Here is a 4,269-nt window from a genome sequence, read left to right on the forward strand (position 1 = left end):
ATCCTTCACGTACAGAACTTCTCACACATTGCTTGCAGCTAAAGGCACAAGATGCTGGCAAGGTACCATTTTATCCCTAAAACATGGTTGGCATCAAAATATGACAGTTACCAGTGTTAAATCCATAAAACATTCACAGCACAGCTCAGCACAGCACATTGAGCTTTAACCTTCGGCAGTCACACACAGAAGACAGACTCCCACTCTGCATGTTTGGGGTCCGGAGCTCACTGGTCCGTCTGGCAGAGGCAGCAGCCAGTTATATTTGCTCTGCTTTCATCCTTTGACACACACATTATTTCTGGAGCTCTGTCGGGAATTAACTCCATTTTCTTTTCATTTTCACAAGAATACAAGGTTGTCCTTTGGAACAGCCAAAATCAGCATCAGCAACACCACTACATTCATGAAGCCAGGCAACAGGAAACTGACATGCACTATAATCTGGACCCTTCTGATGAAAAAGTGTTCCATCAGGACACTGTGAGATTCTTCTGTTCTTCCACAGAATATGGCTTTAGGAAATTCTTCAGGTCTACAACGAACTTCTCCTAAGTGTGTGGCTGAGACATGCTATATGAGGCAGTCGGTGGTTTGGGGAAAACCCTAAGTCCTGGACTAGGAATCTTTTCTGGATATTTCGGGACCTCTTCATTCAGAGTCTGGAGCATGGTCCACATTGTGAATGTGAGGAGTGCAGCCAAGAACCCGCAAAAACTAGGTAGAAGAGCAAGATCAGACCCCAGTTCTTGGAGGTGAGCCCAGAAACACTCCGCTGGTCGGGTTGTAGATGAACTGCTTCCACGCAGCCAGGCTCTAGTGGAAGGATTTTTTTTATCTTCATCATGATGGGCCTGTGTTTGTGGAGGTGAACTGAGGCCACCGCGCTGGAGGCGATGAGGGCCTTGGCTGTCCTGCCTAGCAATAGCGACAGCCCAGCCCAGCGACAGCAGCTGAAGATGGCGCAGCTGGGAACAAGTCTCCTTTAAGAGACCACTAGAGGCAACTTCACTGAACAGCACAGCTCCTGCTGCTGGGGCCCCTTGATCCTAAGGTCTCTGCAGGCCCAGCCAATCCCCGAGCCTCTGGTGCGCACCAGGCTGCAGCCTCCGAACGGGCTGATCGCGCACCAAGGCCAGAGCCTCCAGGATGACCCCCCATACCTGTCTTCTTAATGTATTCTATAGAAGACAAAAGGGTTTGGACAAAAGCTGCGGACCTAAAGAAAACACCCATGACGATTCTGTAAATAAGGCAATGGTCCGAAGTTTTGGGACGATTAAGAATCAGCCATGAAAGTGAAGTTATTCAGAGGTCACGGCCTCATCTAGCAAATGAGGAGCACAACAAACGACCGCACAACTTGCCGATCCTTCCCATCCAGCCCTGGAGAGGAACCACCACCCCAGCTCCCACTGCTCACCCCTTTGCCCATTCACATGCTCACCATGTCTCAATTTCACAGTTCCTGAAGTCCCCACACAGCACCCAACAGAGGGATCAGAGCAGAACAGAGATCAGGACAAAAATCCTACTAGCATTGGCAAAGGAACCAGGAAGTCCCCGCCTCCTCCTCTGACTGGCAGGTCAGTCTAAGGATTTAATTGGCCAGGGAGATTCCTAAAGATTAAAGGGTGCTTTTGGTATGTGACCTCACCTTTTCCGGATCTAAGAGTTGTTTTGCACCCCATTAGCATTTGTGCTTGTCCTCCTAATGTACTGTTACCCCACCCAGCCCTGGGAAGAACCACAATTCCAACCATTTGATGCCTGATGCTCCCCTCTGTGAGCCATGATCCTGCACTCAGCAGGTCCTGACTTCAGACTTTCCCTGAAATTTCCTCACTGCAGAGGACTTCATCTTTCTGTAATCATGGTGAATAGCTTGCACTTAAGAAGATGTGGAGTATGTGATGCAGAATTTCTGTTATCAAATTTACAGATTTGTATAATTATTCAGGTATTCAATCTCAAGTCCTTGGAATTCAAGTGTTTTTATTTTTTTTATTTTTATTTTTATTTTTATTTTTTTGCAGTCTGTACTGCACTTGACTTTTGTCCTTCCAACCGTGTGCTGAAGCAATGAAACAGAAAATTGTGGAAACCTGCAGTGTCAGGTACGTGAGTTAGGCATGCTAATTGTCTTAGGATGCTAGACATCGGTGCAAGGCTCTTGTGATTTCGGGAACCAAACACAGAATCATTGTTTGTCAGTTTGAAAGACATTTGTCACCTCTCATCTAGGATAGTAGTGTAGATTAGGCTTGTTATGTGGCAACAGATGACATATTCAACTGAGAAGCCCCACGTGGTTGCAGATGTTGGTAAGAGAATGGTATTGGTCCAGGGAAACATTGTTGGGAGGAACCTTACTACTAGCTGGAGTAGATAGTCTTCCTCAGTGTTCATGCATCTGCTGGAGAGAGTGTCTGTGCACAGCTAAGAATGGAGAGGGTCAGTTAATGCTGCTCTTTTATTGCAGGAGGTATCAGAGCATACTGCAGAAGTGTTTCTTCCAGTGCTTTGTTCTTGTGAAGATCCTTAGAAAGACTCTGACTTCTGAGAAAGACAATGAGTCAGAGAGCCAAAGAGTGTGTCTAGAAACCTTGTGAATCTCCATATTGGTGCTGTTAAATCAAGGATCAAAAGAATCTACTGTCACCTGATTTTCATGTCAGTTTAGTGTCAGGTCCTGACCTACAGAAGCTGAGACATCTTGTTTTCCATTCCTCCCTCACTCTGGAATGTACTTACATTACTCTGGAATGTAAGTCTATTACTTTGTGATACAACTGAGATATTTTGCACTTTTGCTACTCTACTTTCCCTTCCAGTCACTATAGAAGCCCAGACCAAACATCACCCGAGCAAAGGTTAAGTAATTTTTTTGGAACATTTGTAACTGTGCTGAAGTTGTTGTAGGACCAAACTGCTGTAAAAGTGTTCTTCACCTGTCTAGTATATTAGAGTTCAATACAATAATGACCTAATAGAATGGTTTCCTGTATATGTCGAGGATATTGTTAACAATGACTCAGAGGCTTTGGTGGTCCAGCAAATTCATCAATAACTAGATATGAAGGTAAAATCCAAACATACAATAGTTGTTCAGTCCAAAGGACTGGATTTCTGAGCTCATCTTTACAATATGCTGGAATTCCAGAAAAGCTGGTTCTAATGCCAGAGAAGGAATGGACTTTCTACCAAGTGAGAGCAAGCAGCATAAGAGCAAAAGCCTCCTCGTAATTACATATTCTCAAAGTGCAAGTTATGGCCCAGATCACTGGTGAGGCTTTAAGCTCAACCATCTGGATTATAGCTGTGTCTTCCCCATCCACATCCAGATTAAAGGCATATATTTCTGCCTCAAAGATCTGGATTCCATGTAGATCTTCCCACTTTAAATTAAGAATATAAAGCTTTCAGTTGTGTACCTCCATTTTGGGGTTTTAAATACTTTCAGATGTAATGAAGTTAACAATCAAGTTAGCAATATCACCTACACCCTATGCTAACTTCACACATTCATATCTTCTTATATCATCCTTAATTTTCCAATGAAAAAAGACATGTCATAGTAATGCCTAAATGTTCCTTTTTCACCAGAAAGAAAAATTGTTATATGTTTTAACAACAGATGATTGTGTCTGAGATGATTACAATACCCATTGTACAAACACAGACTCATAAAAATGTTATCATGCTTTCTGGGAACATTTTATTAGTGTCTCAAAATCTAGTATTACAACCACTGATAATCTCTTTATTTATTGATCAATAGTATTGCAGTAGTTTTAACAGAAGATACCACAAACCACTAGTAATTAACTTTTGGGTAACAAATCCTGTGGGATGTAAGAACACTTTCATAAGTGTTGCCTAAGATCATCTCCATATCAAATATTTTTATTACAATTCATCACAGTTGCAATATTATAATTAGGACGTAACGACGAATTAATTTTATGTTTAAGGGGGTTTCCATAACATAATGTAATAGACTCAAGGATCTCAGTATTAGGAGGACTGAGAACCACCACAAAAGCCTCTATATTCCTGGCTTAAAATTTGTAACTCCAATGTAGAAGGAATTCATTTTCCTTATTGCATGCAATCTGCCTTGCTAACACTTGTTTTCCTTTTTTCTCCTGTTGTATTAAGGGCCTTAGATGCTCTATTTATCCACGAAGAACACTATAGTTTTGTTTCATTTACTGAAGGAGAGCTCACTACAACAGAAGTAAACCTTTCTGGCAAACACAACTTAAG

General features: G+C 42.3%; 1 pseudogene across 1 annotated transcript; it reads right to left on the reverse strand.

Annotated features, from left to right (window-relative positions):
* Positions 1-319: 319 nt before the first annotated feature.
* On the reverse strand, positions 320-3,440 carry LOC308427053 (sodium/potassium-transporting ATPase subunit beta-3-like; annotated as a pseudogene). The gene is made up of 2 exons: positions 3,435-3,440; positions 320-816 (listed from the first exon to the last, which is right to left on the reverse strand). The product of its transcript is annotated as a sodium/potassium-transporting ATPase subunit beta-3-like (transcript).
* Positions 3,441-4,269: the final 829 nt, after the last annotated feature.

This window comes from Micromys minutus, assembly GCF_963924665.1.
Source record: "Micromys minutus genome assembly, chromosome: 11".
Taxonomy (NCBI): Eukaryota; Metazoa; Chordata; class Mammalia; order Rodentia; family Muridae; genus Micromys; species Micromys minutus.